Raw genomic sequence first — 17,708 nt, 5'->3', positions numbered from 1 at the left:
GAAGGAAGGAAGGAAGGAAGGAAGGAAGGAAGGAAGGAAGGAAGGAAGGAAGGAAAGAAGGAAGGAAGGAAGGAAAAAAGAAAGGAAAGAAAGAAGGAAGGGAGGAAGGCAGGCAAGGAGGAAGGAAGGAAGGAAAGAAGGAAGGAAGGAAAGGAGGGAGGGAGGGAAGGAAAGAAAAGGAAAGGAAAGGAAAAAGGAAAAGGAAGGGAAGGGAAGGGAAGGAGAGAGAAATAAGAGCTTGTATAATGTAGAGAATTTGGGAAGTAAGGAACTGGGAAACTAAGGCAGGTTAGTAATAGTTATAGAAACAGATTTTTGGTTCAGGAAAGATTCAAACCCCACCTTCACATATTTTCTGGGAGACAAAAATAGAGAAAATTAAAAACGCTAAAGATACAGCAGATTTCAGCACAATATAATAGGAAGAAATTCTCATTAAAGACTTTCAGATAAATGTTAACCACCTAAACATACAGTAACTTATCTTCCTTTAAAATATCATTTAATGCTACAAATAAATTTGGAGCCTTCTCTCCCTGCTCCCTCAGAAGTATGTATTGTCAATTTGTTAATTAGCTTTTAGAACTTTTCAAACATTTTTGCACCCACATCTTTACCATAGAAAATATATAGTTTAGTTTTTTGTTGCTCTGAGCATGAGTAGTGTTACAATACTGTACTAAATTTTCAGCAGCATGCTCTTTTTATTAATTATTTGTTTTTCTGAGATTTCTCCATAGGGATACATTATAGACTTACTATGTTCTTTTTTATGACTATGTAATGTTCCATTGAATATTTTACATTTTATGCATTCACTCCTTTGTTGGGAGATATACAGGTCGGTTCAGATTTTTTTGCTAATACAGTGTAGCTGTGAAACCCTCTTTACACTCTTCATCCCACATCTCTGTAAGGGTGTACTTGCTGGACAGTAGGGAGTGTGTTTTCAATTTTAATACATTCTGTCAATTTGCCCAAAGGAGTGCTAGATAATGATGAGATATCTGGGACTATACTAAGCCACCTTGCAGGATTAAGTTCCTCATCTCTGCAAGTGTCCAAGCATTGACTGGACAGCTCTTGGCATGACTATTGTGAAGGGTTTGCTGGCCCTAAATAACCATCAAGGTCTCAGCCAACAGAATAATGCTATGATCTCTCATCTCCCTGAAGCGGGACCTCCACTTGATACAACTCATGCCAAGATCCCCAGCTGCAGTGCTGAGGAAAAGTCATCTTTTCTGCAAATTTGGAAGAGCTATCAGGGACATGTTTGTCAAACCACATGTTTCTTGTTCCTATTGTGTTATATTTTATTCTAGTTGAGGATATCATAACTAAATCCCTCATGTTTTGTTGGAGATTGGAATGAGTAGGCTTGGGTCCAAATCCTAAATCTGTACCAAGTAGCTCTGTGATCTTGGGCATGTTTTTTGACTTCCCCATGCATCAGGGGTTTTTGTCCATAGAATGGGAAAATCCATACCCCTATCTCATTCTTGTTTTGATGATTCCATTGGTTGGTGGATGAAATGTGCCTAACAAGTAAGCCCATCCTTTAAGTGTTCTTACTAATGGCTGCTGAGTTTATTACCCTGAGTGGTTGGGGGTTGCAGCATGCTTGTCACCACACAAACTGACTGTCTTTGAGATGCAGAGGTTGGGAGAAGTTTTTGCCCTTGGACAGGAAGGAGATTCAAGGCTTAACCAATCCAAGGCACCCATTGCAGTGGCCAGCAAAACCCTTTGTTCAGCATTTTATCTTTTTCAAAGCGTGTCTATTATCTCATCTGTTCATCAAAGGCCCCTGCAAGGAAGTCCAGCAGAGGATAGGCCCAAGGAGAGATGACTCAGGAATCTGGAAGTCAAGGCCAGAAGCTTCTCTGACAAGCAGCTAGCTCACTGGACTGAGTTTATCCGCTCATCTTGGCCTGGGAGGAGGGTTAGGCTGTCCAGGCCAGGCCTGAAATACACACAGAGAGACTTCCTTTTCCCTGACCGTGGACTGCACTCTTAAGCCCAGCCAGATGGGCTGCAGATGTGAGCTCTGGGCTGCAAGGGAGGCTGGGAGAATGGACAAGACTCATACCCTTGAATGGGATTGTAAGTCCCAATCCAAGTCCCACAGTACCATAGGAGCATCATGCTGGGATCTTGTGGCTCTCTCTGAGTTCAAATTTACAGAGTTTTGGACTCAGGAAGGTGGTACTGGAGATATTGTCATGCTTCTGCAATGCTGGTAGCTATGTCAAAGAACATCTCCGGCAACAGCCATCTCATCTTGCAGCCTTCAGGTCAGCTTGGAAAGAAGCAACAGCCTTGTGTCATTCCTGCAGCTATAGCAAGCCCTGGAAAGCTATGAGGTTGCTGAATGCCTTCTTCCAGCGGATTTCAGGTCTTCCCTTTTCTTATCCTTCTTCGGCCTATTCCAAAGTTCAAGATCCCTTCCCTCAATGCTATAGCTTAAGCATAGCCATTGTTGACTTTTATCTCAAGGGACCAGATGCCACTGTCAACTCATTCAGACTGGAACTGTTTGGAGTTCTGCTTTGGAAATCATAATTCCCTGTCTCCAAGAGAGGCCTCAGAAACTTTGCTTCTGGACATGGTTCAGGAAAGGTTCCTGACTCGGTCAGACCTGGGTTTTCCCATCCATGGCTGTGTGACTTTGGAAAAATCATCTCACCTCTGTGATCTCGGGATTCTCATTAGTGGAAAGTGGGGAATCATCCCTATCTCGCAGGGCCATTGGGAGGATGAAAGAAAACTCGTTCAAATGCCTGTTATAGTGCCTGGCATGGAGTCCACGCTTCTTTAGGGGTTGCTACTGTTGCTCTGGTTACTATTATTGTCATTGTTGGTAGGGTACTGCAGAGTAGCAGCCTCTCTTCCTTCCTCAGCCAGATAGTCATATAGTCAGATGGACCTGCATTCTACTCTCAGCATCCCCTTACTAGCTGTGTGGCCTCAGAAGATCTACTTAGCTTCTCTGAGCCTGCCTCAGTTTCCTTACATGTAAAGAGAAGTTTAGATAGTTTAATCCACTTCTCTAAAATCACATATCCAATAAGGAATTTCAACTTAAACCTGTTAAGTTCAAGGCACTGAATTGCTTAATTATTACACGTGAATATTTTGATCACATTTATTAATATTTCCCTTCACTATTTTTCTGAAACTGACCTGGAAGGAGGACTATCTGAATATGATCTCTTCTACAGATTCCAAAGTCCTGCCTCAAAGTCCAGGTCCACCCCGGCAGACCATCACTTTCCTCTGCAAAATAAATAAATAAGTAACTAAATGAAAGCAAGCAAGCAAGCAGCCTAAAATAAACCATAGGAGAGTGATTTGGGGATTCTCTGGAAATATTCACAAAAGGAGGATTCGAAGAAGGCAAATGGGATTTGCCCAACTCCCGAAAGGACCTTGATAAAATCTGCACATCAAAGGAAGCCCAAGGCATCAAAAGACAGGCTCTGGGTTCTGCCCTTTCCGCCTCCGGGCATGACTAACTGGTTCACCTGCCGCCAAAGCCAGAAGTTGCAGAGCAGGGAGCTAGGGGTTTCGTGGCAGGCACCTCACAGTGGTCAAGAGTGTGTCTCTGGAGGCCGACACAGCTGACTGGGCTTTTCCAACCTTTCATTCCTCAGCTCTGGGATCTTCACCTGGGCTCCAAACATCCAATAGCTCTGTGGATGGAATTCAGGACACTCATGAACCTGGACAGAAAGAAAATCCATCTTTGTTGACTAGCCTCAAACTGAGATTAAGTATTTCTTTCCATTAATTCTGAATATAGGCAACATATATGTAGCAGGCCTGGGAGTCTCTGTGACTTTGTCAACAATAAAAATCACTGATATTGGCATATCACATCACGTGTCACAGAGAACTTGCTATCCTTTATCCTCATGACACCTCTGCCATCGTGGTTGTTATTAGATCTGCTGCTGGGACTTGATATTTCACAAGTTGAAAAAGAAGCACAAATATCACTGTATTACAATTTCTTTCCTATTTAATAACTGTACTTCAATGTGGTTGATTTCTTTAGTAATCTTATTTATCTATCTTATTTTAAAGATTTTAAAACACTATTCTGAGAAGGGGTCCTGAGGCTTCAGCAGACTGCCAAAAGTCTATGGTGTGTACACACATGCACACGCATGCACACACAATATCAGGACCCCTGTAGAACAGCCAATAAACTCTTTCAGCCTCGGTTTTGTTATCAGTGAAATGGTTCTAAGAATCCTTTCAGTGCATTTGTGAACAGCACCTGTACCCACGTGTGTGAAAGTGCCTGGCACATAGGAAATACTCAATAAATGCTAACTTTCCTCTTTCTTCTTGACGGTCACATGCATACAACCTTGGGCCAAGAGGTAGTGTATTTACCACCTGCCTTCCGTGGCCTCCCTTGAAGGGCTGGTTGCTACACACTGGCTCACATTTATTCCCCTGAATAAAATGCCCCTCCCACACTGCCACGACACACGTCCAGTAAGAGGGAGCTTGACAAGATCACAAATATTTGAACAATCCTTGGGGTAACACGGAGCAATGACCCCAAAGTACGTGCTGCACCAGCTGAAAGTTTATCCTAGAATGACAAACGTGACAACTCACAAAGTGAGGGGGGAAAGGGCCAGATAAGATAAAGAGCACCTACAGAGCCTAAGGCACACCTCGTGCAAAGAGAAAGAAATTCAGCGCTGAGTGGTATCGGGGGAGTAAGAACGCCAAGTCAAATAGTCTATTTTCTAGAAAGTTCCCAGCATCTAGGGTATAGTACAGACAGTTCATGTAAATGCAGCTTTGTAGCTAGTTGTGACCCTGGGTAAGATGCTGACCTTCCCATGTGGCTAGGAAAAATCAGAGAGATCGCTGTAAAGCACTGATGTGCTCTTTGAACAGAGTAAGCCTTCAGCAAATGATGCTATTATTGTTCTTATTACTAACACTATTATGTTGATATATAAAGTTGCTAATATCCCACACTCAGAGAGTCCACTTCACCAATTAAAACTATATACCCTTGGGCCACTTTAAGTTTTTGTGCGTGGGTCTCTTCATCGTGACATGGAATAGCATTCGTGTCTTGTAGGGTGGTTGTGGGAATTAATTGAGACAATATACAAACTGGGCTTAGGCTGGAGCCTGACACGGAACAAACACAGATTAAGAGTTAGCTGTAAATATCATTATTATCGTCATCATAAATCATTACAGACTGGACATAGAGAAATGGAGTCCTCGGAAAGAAACAAATGAAAAAGATAATTTCTTGGTGTGATAGAGATCTGGACCAACGATTGGCAAACCATCCTCCACCTGATTTTGTAAATAAAGTTTTATTGGAACACAGCCATGCCCATTCATTTATGCATTGTCTGTGGCTGCCTTCACACACAGCAGCAGAGCTGCGTAGTTGCAACAGGGACTTTATGGACCACAAAGCTGAAATATTTACTATTTGGTCCTTCAGGAAAAGTTTGTCTCCTCGTGTGGAGAAGTGGTGGTATCTTGACAAGATGCCCCATGGGGATGCTAATGAGACATTTGACATAAGCTAATTATTATTTTTCTGTGTTGGCGTATTATACAGCTGAGAAGAATAACATCCTTTCTTCTGTCCATGTGTATATCCATCTACTCATCTATTTATATTCAAAAAATATTCAGACACTGTCCTAGGTGTTAGGGATGGAGAAATGAGCTAAGTTTATCTGGGCAGTTGACAAGTGAATGGGTAATTGCAATTCAGTGTGGCAGATGTTGGAAATCAACCAGGGCTAATCCACCCCATGGTTTGTGTGAATTAGAAAAAGGTGAAAAAAGTACTCCCTTGGAGCAGTCAAGACTCGGTGAATCAATGGATCTCAGCCCTCATTGGCCACTTTGGCCCGACCATTTGCACAGTGCCCAAACAGCACAACTTTATATGGCAGTCCTGAGAGCAGTCACTACAGTGTGCAAGTGGGATTGAGAAGGGCAAAGTCACGTTAGGGAGGAATCCAGGGTAGAGGTCTCAAGTGAGACTTCGTGAAGTGGGAAATGGGAGCTGAGTCTTGAGAGGGGAATAGAGGATGAGGGAGATAAGTGGGATGGGACAGGCGACAAGGAAGACATTCTCAGGTGAAGAAAAGTACTTTAGTAGACAGTGGGGCCAGGGTGAAGGTGGGAAGGGCCTGGTGGCTACTGACCCTGCAGAGAGCAGTGTGGTTACAGCATGAATTGCTGCAGGGATAATTTCAGACCCCATCAACTCAACTCCCCTCTGTTTTATATTCTGATCATAACTCAAATCTGCTCACTTCTCTCCAATGCTACCATCACCTTCTGTACAAGACCATCAAGAACTCCCACCCTGATAGCTGCCAAAGTCATCTCGATGGTCCCACCAACACCTCCCTGGCTGTACAGCCAGAGGGATCATTCTGAAGTCAATCTGATAATGATTCTCCCCTGCTCTAGCACCTGCCATAGCTCTTCTGTGCTCACAGATCAAATCCACACTGCTTAATGTGCAATCCAAGAGTGTTTCTGGTTCGATCTCTGCTTCTTCCATTTTTATACTGCTGTAAAGAACTGCCTGAGGCCAGATGCGGTGGCTCACATCTGTAATTCCCGCACTTTGGGAGGCCGTGGTGGGTGTATCATGAGGTCAAGAGATTGAGACCATCTTGGCCAACGTAGTGAAACTCTGCTAAAAATACAAAAAAAATTAGCTGGGCATGGTGGTGCATGCCTGTAGTCCCAGCTACTAGGGAGGCTGAGGCAGAAGAATCACTTGAACCCAGGGAAGGCGGAGGTTGCAGTGAGCCAAGATGGCACCACTGCACTCTGGCCTGGTGACAGAGGGAGACTCCGTTTAAAAAAAAAAAAAAAAAAGAACTGCCAGAGACTGGGTAATTCATAAAGGAAAAGGAAAGAAGTTTAATTGACTCATAGTTCAGCATGGCTGGGGAGGCCTCAGGAAACTTACAATCATGGCTGCAGGTGAAGGGGAAGAAGCCACCTTCTTCACAAGGGCAGCAGGAAGGAGAAGTGCTGAGCAAAGAGGGAAGAGCCCCTCATAAAACCATCAGATCTCATGAGAACTCACTCGCTATTCAAGAATAGCATGGGGGAACCACCCCCGTGATCCAATTGTCTCCTACCATGTCCCTCCTGCGACATGTGGGGATTACAGTTCAGATGACAACATGAGATGAGATTTGGGTGGGGACGCAGCCAAACCATGTCACCTTTCCCCAAAAATGCTTCCCCAGAGGTTCTTTTTCTTTATATTTTCATAAGCTAGAATTCCTGTTTCTCTCCTTTTGTACAAATCAGCCAAGTAAACAGTTATATATATATATATATATCCTCAAGTAAACACTATATAGATACTTCTTTCAACATGTAAGCATTATATATATATACATATAAAGTTGATGTGTATGGTGTTTGCATATACAAAAGTATAGATATAGATACAGAAATAGATGTAGATATAGATATAGATTTCACGCCACCTTGGTTCAGGGAAGGTCACCTAGAAACCTCGTCGCTGATCTCCCAGCTTCTGTCTTTGCCCTTCTCCAAAAAGCAACCAGAGGGATTTTATTATAACCTAAGTCAGACCATGTCACTCTTCTGGTCAAAACTTTCCCACACTGTCTGTCTCACTCGGAGTAGAAGCTAAAATCCATTCAATAGTCCACAGAGCCCTTCAAAATCTGGCCTTCATTGTTTCTCCAACTTCATCTCTCACTGGCTTCTCGCTCATTTCACACCACTCCACTTTTAATAGCCTTCATGCAATTCCTCAAACATTCCAGTCACATTTCCACCTTGGCATCTTTGCACTGGCTGTTCCCGCTTCCTGGAAGACCCTTCCCACAGATCTCTGTGTGACATTCTCTCTCGCTCTCTCCTTTCTCATCCCCCCTCAAGACTTTACTCAAATGTTACCCTCTCATAGATATTTTCTCTTATAACCATATTTAAAATGGCAACTCATTCCCAAATTTTTAACTCCTTTTTTTTAAGATGGAGTCTCACTCTGTCACCAGGCTGGAGCACAGTGGTGTGATCTCAGCTCTCTGCAACTTCTGCCTCCTGGGTTCAAGCGATTCCCCTGCCTCAGCCTGCTGAGTAGCTGGGATTACAGGCACCCACCACCACGCCTGGCTAATTTTTTGTATTTTAGTAGAGATGGGGTTTCACCATGTTGGCCAGGGATGGTCTTGATCTCCCGACCTCATGATTTGCCTGCCTTGGCCTCCCAAAGTGCTGGGATTAAAGCGTGAGCCACCATGCCCAGCCTTTTTTTTTTTTTGAGATGGAGTCTCACTCTGTCACCCAGGCTAGAGTGCAGTGGTGCGTTCTTGGCTCACTGCAACCTCTGCCTCCAGGGTTCAAGTGATTTTCCTGCCTCAGTCCCACTGAGTGGCTGGGACTACAAGCGTGTGCGACCACATCCAGCTAATTTTTTGTATTTTTAGTACAGAGTTTCATCATGTTGGCCAGGCTGGTCTCCAACTCCTGGCCTCAAGTGACCCACCCACCTCAGCCTTCCAAAGTGCTGGGATTAGAGGCCTGAGCCACCATGCCCAGCCTCTTTTGTTTCTTTGTTGCATATGTTACCATACCATATAATTAATTATTATTCTTTGAAAATCTGTTTCTATTGCCTTGAAAGTTCCATGACAGCAAAGATTTATGTCTGTTTACTGTAATATCCACAGCAACTAGATTAAACCATGGCACATAATAGATGCTCAGTTAATACTTGGGAAGTGAATGAATCCCTTACTTTATTGCAGTCAGTATACCTTTATTAGTGCATTTATAGATCCCTTTGATGTATTTGTTAGCCATGTCACACTACGAGTATACACTTATGCTTTAGTTGCCTCAAACCTTACAGTTTTTGTTTGTTGATCTGTTTTACTTACCATTGTAATGATTTAGGACAAAATTCTGTGCTCCCAGAAGCCAGCAGTGCAGAGAGAGTTAACTTTAAGCCTGAGCACCCCACTGGGTGTCCCAGAGACCCTCCTCTTGCCCTGACTTGTTGACTGGCCACCTTTTTTGGGTTTGCTATAGTTTGTTTACCTTGGACTGTGCTTTCTCCCTGCGGTTTGCTGCCCTGGGCCTCTGGTTTGAAGTCAGCCGCCCAATGGCCTCGACACCATCACCTCGCCTCTAGCCACGGGCCATGCTCCACACGCCACCGACACTTTGGCCAGGGGGAGGGGAGAGATGGCTTAATAATTGCAGGTCAACACCCAGCCTGGATCTGCCTGATGGACAACAGTATTGATAGTCTAGCTGACCCTTGTTCGACAAGCTGACATTCCCCATATTTCACAGGCCGACGCTGGACGTGCATCAAAGAGACTGTCAGGTCACCAAACAGCTAATTAAAGCAATAAAGAGTCAGGAAGGCTAAATGGCCCCTTTCTCCCTCGGGAGCCTAAGGTCCCTTGTAGGAACCTGCATGTTTCCTTCTTCCCTGGAAGTGCAGTTCAAGATTGAGAGGATATTGAGGAATGTCCCAGCAAGCCCTCGGATCAGAAAAAAGATGAAGGTAAGTTCCAGACACTAGGGTCCTATCCCGCTCTTGATCCAGCCCCATCTCCACCATTATTTCCATTTTTAGGAGTTCAATATGAGTGTGCAAACTAGAGTCCCCAAAGCTCATTCCTCTAGGAGGAGTGTTTGAATAGAGAGTACCTGGATTCTGGTGGCATTGATCATTACCAGGTCTACATGTCCGAGGAGTGGGATTGAAGGTGTTCACAGGGCCTGCTCACCCTGGCCACCTTGGCAGTAGAAAGAGTAACAAATTTGTAGCCAGACACCCTGGGTATGAACCCCAGCTCTGTCACATGCTAGCTGGACGGCCTTGGCTTGCTTCCTTAGCCACTCAGCCTTGGTTTCATCATCTCTAAAAGGCAGATGAGGATAAGGTCAATATTGGAGAATTGTTGCAAAGATTAAACCAGTGATTCTTATCCCCGGCCCTATATGAAAATCATTTTAAGTGTTCTGAAACACAGCTTTGTCCAGGCTCCCTAAGGCCAGTGGATTCAGAATCTCTGGGGCTGGGTCTCAGGTGTCTTCTGTGTTTAAAAAGTCTCTTTGGATGAGTCTTACGTGCAGACAGGGCTAAAAATCACCAGATTGAATGATATAAAATGATCACTGAGCTCACACCAGGACTGGCACATAGTAGGGGCTTTGTGAAGACTGATCCTCTTCCCCCCGGCACCTTCTGTCTCTAAACTTCACTTGGACTTGCTTTAAGGGGAGCAGGTGAGAGGTGACATTAAGCAGCTGTCCCCAAATGTTGCTTTTATCTTGAGGACTTCTACTGCTCAGTTATGAATAGGATCCAGTTTCTCTTTCTTCCCCGAAGGCTGTTCCACCCAGGTCTTTTCTATAATGCTGTGTCATCATCTCTCAGGACCTTTGTTGACATATCCCCAAGAAGCTTCTGGCATTGAGTCTGATATATGGCATCAATCGCCTCCAATTCCTGGTTCAGCTGTCACAACGTCACTACAGCCCTGCTGAGGGAGCCTGAATCACACCTGTATGTATTAGGTGGCCAACCTGAGACAAATCTATACTGAACCAGAATAGGAAACATGCAGTGACACATCTGCAAACAAGTGTTGCACAGACAGTTCACCACCAAGAAAGGTGTTGACTTCCTATTTTATGTATCTCATTTCAGAGAATTTTTAAAAGAGTGAAAATGAAAATGTATTGAGGTGCTAGCACAATGATATTATAGTGATTCATCCAGGCCCTATGCACATGACCTTCTCTGTAGACTTGGGTGGGACATTTTGCCTCTCTGTACCTCAGTTTCTTCATCTGTAAAATGGACATATTGATATATCTCCCACGTAGTGTTGTTGTGAGGACCAAATGATATACTCCACAAGAAGTACTTAAAATAAGGTCTGCCACCATACACACCATGGAATACTATGCAGCTATAAAAAAGAATGAGTTCATATCCTTTGCAGGGACATGGGTGAAGCTGGAAGCCATCATCCTCGGCAAACTAACACAGGAACAGAAAACCAAACACCTCATGCATATGCTCACTCATAAGTGGGAGTCGAACAATGAGATCACATGGACGCAGAGAGGGGAACATCACACACTGGGGCAGTTCAGTGGGTAGGAGGCAAGGGGAAGGAGAGCATTAGAACAAATACCTAATGCATGAGGTGCTTAAAACATAGATGATGGGTTGATAGGTGCAGCAAACCACCATGGCGTATGTGTACCTATGTAACAAACCTGCACGTTCAGCACATGTATCCCAGAACTTAAAGTAAAATAAAAATAAATAAATAAATAAGACTTGCTACATACTTAGATTTCCATAAAAGAAGAGATGATTATTGCTGTTATTCAACACATTTCTATTGGATGCCTCCTACAGGCCCGTCAACATAGAGAACTAAGAGGTACAAAGAGGAAGAAGACAGAGATCCTGATTTGTCAACTTTATGTTCTTGTTGAGGAGAGAGATACATAGAGAGAGAGAGTATTGTGACAGGTCAGCCAGTATTTACTATGGGCCTCCCGTGTGCTCGTACTGGCCTAAGATCTTGAGACACATCAGTGAACGAAACAGACAAATTTCCTTGCCCTGCAAGTGGTTATATTCTATCAGGGAGAGACTCCTTAAGGAAATTCATTAATAACTCATTAATGATTTCCTTAACGAATCCTTAAGGAGACTAATTAACAAAAAACAAATAGATAAAACATATAATATGTTAGAAGGCGATGCCAGGTGGTTATATTTTAGCAGGGAGACAGAGATTCTCAAGAAAACTAAGGAAAAAAATATATGTTAGAAGGTGATAAGGGCTCTGGGGAAAGAATGGTGGGAACGTTTAAAGGATTCTCTGGCATCAAAGGGAAAGGGCACTGTTCGTTCCTGGGAGGAGAAATCGGCATCCTACCCACGTCTACAGAGAAGGCCATGCAGAGAGGGCCTGCATGAATCGCTGTAATATCATCGTGCTAGGACTTCAGTAAGCTTCCTTTTCACTCTATGCATTTAAGATGGCATCATCTCCTGCATTGCAGAAATCAAAGGTTGGTTGTCGCTGGCTGCCAAGCTCATTCTCAGACTTCTTGACTCTGGGATGGGTCAGGAATCATTCATTCGATTGCATAGATGGAAAAGCTGATAAAACAGGCAGACTGTAATTTTATCCAAGATTTCCTGGGAATTTGTAAACGGATTTAGAAACATCAAATAGATTAAGGACCTGAGCTTTAAATTTGAAACAGGCCTGGGTTACAGCCCCTGCTCCATCATTTACTTTAGGAAAATCATTTCCCCCTGTGAGTCTCAGTTTCCTCATCTGTAAAATGGGAATAATAGTATCTGATGGTTAGTGTGAGGACCCAGTGAGCTCACGTTTGTAAGGCATTCAGCACAGTGTCCTGAATATGGTGACACTCCAGAAATCATAGCGGAATTTATTTTGCACTCATTGACGATTTCAAACTTCCGACAAACGTACGTTAGAATGTGTATATGTGTGGGTATATATACATACAATGCCATCCAAAAGTGAATATATATTACATATGTGTGTGTAAATGTGTATTGCATAATATGCATATGTGTATGTGTGTTGTATACATATATGTGTATGTGCACATGCATGTACATGCCGAGTTTCACCCAAAGGTGATTATGACAAAGTATGCATGTGTGTATATGCACCTTGCATGCATATGTACGTATGTATTTTGTATGTATATGTTTATGTATGTGCCTATGAATGGGGTAGGTATGCATATATACTCATGCAAAGGTAATTTTTAATATATGCAAATTATGTGCATATATGACCATGTGTATGTACATGTATATGTGTATTTACACGTATATATACTATATATATGTGGTATGTGTGCATGGTGTATATGTGTTTGTGCATGTGTGTATGTGTGTGTGTGTGCGCATGCATCTACACACACACACACACACACACACACACACAGTCCTTTCTCGAGCTGTTTTTCTCTCCAGGAGCAATGAAGAAAAAATCTCCTCACAGCCTGTTTGATTCTCAACTTTCCTGTCCCCAGCAGATACTGGGTATATTTTCGCAGATGTGGCAGCCTGCCTGGCTGAACCCCAGAGGTCTAGCATATCTGAGATAAGGCAAAACCCTCTGAATGCCAAGGCAGGAGATAGAATGGTTAATAACTTTAGTGGAGAACCTTGAGATAAAATGGGTTAAAGTGTTTGATTTTTGCAGCTCTGTAAGGTTACATTCAGCTTCCAGTCCTTGTTTCTCTCCCCTACTCTCTCACCCTCTTTTTCTGCCTCCCAATGAAAAATATGCTCCGGCTTAATAGAATTACTCTCAGAGCCATCAATGCAAACGCTGTTTCAGGGCAATCTCATTCGAACAAATGTATTTTTATTTGAACAGTGTTACTTGAAAAATTAAATCGCTGTATCTGTTCCCTTTTCCCTCCCTCCCCCCAGCCATCCATACGGCCCTCACAATGGGGAGGAGAGGCGAGCAGAGCAGAGCTGAACTGTTTTTAAATGAATTTGATCTGATTTAATGATTCCTCTGTGCATTAATTAACAGTGAAACCAGCCATTATGTTGTGTCATTCATAGATGTATCCACCGGCATCCATTTTATTTTTGGAGTTGACTGAATGTATCACTCTTCAGACTTATTGTCTTTGAAAAGTTCAGAGCTAGATTAGAGGAGGCCTGGCGGAGATGTGGGGACTGGACATGTCCACATGAGTGCAGGTGTGTGTGGGTTTGGGAACATCTGTGGTCCATTGAAATAGGGGCAGCTACCCAGAGGTTGGTACCAAAGAGATCTAGGTTTGAATCTCAACTCAAGTACCCAATAACCATGTGATTTGGGGCAAGTCCTGCCACTGCTTTCTGCCTCATTTTCTCCCTCTGTGGGTTGGGGATAATAATTGTGACCACTTCCCAGAGAGCTCGTGAGGGTAGAATGACTACAGGTGCCTGCAGGGGATTGGAGATCAAAGATGGCATCATCTCCTGGATTGCAGAAATCAAAGGTTGGTTTCCAAGGCAGCAAGAAAGCACTAGGACATCAGGGAAAAACTCCCCCAGGCCAGCCTGTTCAGGAGGCTTTGCACCTCGATTGTGTTATGGAGACAGGGCCAGCTTCATAGCCTGTAACCTGCGCAGTCACCCAGAGCCTGCACACCGAGGGGCTTCTCCTTTGGTCTGATGCTCTCCTGTCACTGTCTTAAAATACTTAATAATCCTATCTTTTTGTTGCATGTGAAGTCTGACAGGACAACAAGCAGAGGAAACGTGTCATGGGCATCTCCTCCACCATTTCGTGTCCTGCATCTGCATTTAACATGTGCAATATCTGAACCTAGTTTTCTAGAACAAGGGACCCACATTTTCATTGGGCACCAGGTCCTACAAATGATGCAACTGGTCCTGTACAAAGAGACTGTCCTTGAGTGATCATCTGTTTTAAAAAAGCAGTGCTAATATATTTTTAAATGATTCTAAAGAAGGTGGAAAAATTGCTGAGCACCTGCTCTGTATTGAGTATCACACTTGGTATCACATATCTCATATATTTATGACTTTAAAATTTTCTAAAATAGGTATTTTGTTTTCATTTTTTTATAGATGAGAGGAACTGAGGTTTGGAAGAATTAAGTAATGTGTTTAGGATCCCATAGCTAAGAAAAGATGACTCCAGACGAAACCTTGTCTGTCCATGGGGCTTTTTTCTTTTTTTATTCCTTCTCTCCAGTCCTATTTCCTCTTTCCTTATTCGATCCCTCTCTCTCCCCCTTCCTTCATACACAGAGGTCTTCAGTGAGTGCTGGTTGATCTAAAGGGAAGTGAAATGAACTCACTGTAATTTTAATGATTGATCAGTTAGTATCTTCAGCAGGCATCTACACTTCCCGGAGCTGGGGTCTAAGCTAAGCTCAGACACCATATGCCAGTCAATAATTATGAAAAAACTATGTTTGATGAGTGGGAAACTGCTGAATTTAATGTCAAATATTCCCTAACCATTCAAGCCATCAAAGAAAGCATATGGTTGTGTTGAATGAAAGTTCTTTTTTTCTGGTTTCAAATGAGGCATCACTGTCACTTAGCATCTTTTAAAAGATAAATTGAAATGATTTTCCTGAAAGTGTACACAGAAAAATAACAGGTTTGCTGTTTAATCTTTCTGATCTTTAGGACAATGCCACCTCTCTCTATAAATTTTGTTGAAACCAAAATCCCCTACAAATCCCTTAAAGCAATAACAGCTCTGTTTCCCCCACAGAGTGGTTTGGTCAGAACAATCTTCAGGAGACCGCACTCAGAAGACACGAAAAGAACAGGTCCAGGTACAGAATTTGAAGTTACAAAGTCTAGTAGTAACCTGTGTTTAGCATCTACTAAGATGATAGGCCCTTTAAAGATATTACCTCATGGACGGGCCCGGTGGCTCAAACCTGTAATCCCCACACTTTGGGAGGCCGAGGCAGGCAGATCAGTTAAGCTCAGGAGTTCAAGAACCACATGGCCAATATGGCAAAACCCTGTCTGTACTAAAAATACAAAAATTAGCTGGGCACGGTGATGCACATCTGTAATCACAGCTACTCAGGAAGGTTGAGGCAGGAGAATCTCTTGAACCCGAGAGGCAGACGTTTCAGTGAGCCACTGCGCTCCAGCCTGGGCTACAAAGCAAGACGCTGTCAAAAAAAAAAGACTTTGTCTCCCTTAGTTCCAAGAACAGCCATAGGTAAATGCTGTTAATACCCTCATTTAATTGATAAGGAGGTAGAAAATCAGAGTCAATAATCTGCCCATACGACTCGAAAGGGGAGACACGAAACTTCACAGCCAGATATCTTGAACCCCAGAACCAAGATTCTTAACCAGGACTCACTCTGAATTTACTCTTTGAAGAAAGCAAAGGATGGCTGTCCCAGAGGAAGAGGTCAGTGATGGCATTCTCATTCCCCTGGGGGTTGACCTTTTCTAACCAGCTAATTATTTTAATGGCAGGAGCAATTCTTATTCACTAAAATATCTGCTCCGGTCTGATGTGTTTCTTGATCTGTTTCCTTTCCCCTCCATTGCTTTTTGTGCCAACCCACCCTGCTCCTGCCTCCATTGTCTAGAAGAGTTGGGTAAATATGCCCCCTATCTTTTGGCAAATTCTGAGTATAACAAGAATCAAGTTGATCTGGAGCCCAGTGGACTTGGATTGGAATTTTAGCAGTCTTCTTACAATGCTGAGCTCTTGAGCAATTTATATCATGTCTCTGCACCTCAATTTCCTCATCTGCAAAAAGGGTAACATAGTTGTAGTGGATACTGTAATATGCTACCCAGCTCTCCCTTTGGGAGTGAGGGACCTGTTCTCTCACCTCATAGGGGCGCTGCCACCTGCTACTCCTTGGCTGTCAGTCTTCTTTGGAAACTGCCATAGCTGCAAAGAGAGCTACCTCATTCAAGTATCCCTCATCTTCCCAGGACAGCTGCATCCCTTACCCTAAATGGGGGAAACCCTGAAGTTTATCTGGCTTTAGAGCTCCCTGTGGGGTTGACTGAGGCCCTCATTCAGACTGTAAACCTGGCTTCTCCCTTTTCCCACTCCTGCTTCCTTTCTGTTACTCCCCCTGCTACTGATTCTGCATGTCTTCCTCAAACCTCCTGCATGCTCATCTTCATCTCAGAGAGGAGAATCTGACTCTTGACAAAATCCCTTAAACTAAATCCTAATTCACTGTTAGCTGTTATTTTATGATTTATTTGGGGGAAAATATACTCAATTGCCTTTGATATGCTGGGCGCAGTACTAGGCACCAATGGTAAAAGTTAAGACTTAACAAACTTGAAAGCTCTTGAAAGGGTGATTTGAAGGAGGAAAAGTATAGTGATGATGTCTTTAGGGAGATCTACATCAACAGACTCCACATGTAGGGATTCGTTGAATCTGAGTTCCCTTCCCTTGTGTCCACCCACTTTGTTTAGGAAGAGGAATGTGCAGACTCTGACAAGGGGTAGGGATTGACTTGCCAGGGACACAGAGGAATGGGTGTTTGTTGTGCCTAAGAAGAGAGCCAGATCTTCTCATTCACAGGCCTGTTCTCCTTGAGTGTGGTCCCCAGCCTCCATCTGGATGTTCCAGGGAAACTCCTCCCATGTCTTAGCAGGGATGGCTGTGCCAAAAATGATGCTTCAACACAGGTCCCAGTGTTCTGGCAGCCAATGATGGGTGACAAAGAATAAATTTTGCCAAGTGCAAGACGTCCTCTTTCTTCATCACCACCATCACCATCATCATCAGTGATTGATGATAATGAATTCATCATCACTTTAAGACATTATCCCCCATAGTCCTCCCAATAATCTATGACATTGTGAAGAAAACAGATGTTCAAAGCAGCTAAGCAAGGGAAATCACACAGCTATTTGCCATTACTTTTTTTTTTTTTTTATTTTTGAGATGGAGTCTCACTCTGTCGCCCGGGCGGGAGTGCAGTGGCCAGATCTCAGCTCACTGCAAGCTCTGCCTCCTGGGTTTACGCCATTCTCCTGCCTCAGCCTCCCGAGTAGCTGGGACTACAGGTGCCCGCCACCTCACCTGGCTAGATTTTTGTATTTTTTTAGTAGAGAC

Source organism: Piliocolobus tephrosceles, chromosome 10, assembly GCF_002776525.5.
Source record: "Piliocolobus tephrosceles isolate RC106 chromosome 10, ASM277652v3, whole genome shotgun sequence".
In the NCBI taxonomy this organism is placed as follows: Eukaryota; Metazoa; Chordata; class Mammalia; order Primates; family Cercopithecidae; genus Piliocolobus; species Piliocolobus tephrosceles.
This window is presented reverse-complemented; position numbering follows the sequence as displayed.